Source organism: Apaloderma vittatum, unplaced genomic scaffold (assembly GCF_000703405.1).
Source record: "Apaloderma vittatum isolate BGI_N311 unplaced genomic scaffold, ASM70340v1 scaffold35432, whole genome shotgun sequence".
Taxonomy (NCBI): Eukaryota; Metazoa; Chordata; class Aves; order Trogoniformes; family Trogonidae; genus Apaloderma; species Apaloderma vittatum.
The window spans coordinates 1-326 of NW_009702524.1; positions in this window are offsets into that span (position 1 = coordinate 1).

The following is a 326-nucleotide window of genomic DNA, read 5'->3' on the forward strand; positions in this document are numbered from 1 at the left end:
GGCGACCATCCCCATCCCGGTGGCATCTCCTTGTGCATCATGGTGGCCCCAACCAACCAACAAACCCACCCACATCCCCCCAGCTCTTATTTTTCTCTCCCCAGAGATGGCCAAGCCCCAGCCAGGGTGAGAACCAGGTGGTTTGGGTTCAAGGAGGCCACATCGAGGAGGCGAGCTCGGCTCTCGTTTATTTTTGGCAGCAAGAGAGGGACATGCGCCCGTCTCCATCCCTCTTCTGAAGCCTTTGGGCCAACTCAAGAGTTAATTCCTCCAACCGTGGACGGGTGGGTTGTGTGATGCCACCAAGTATAATCACCTGAAAATGC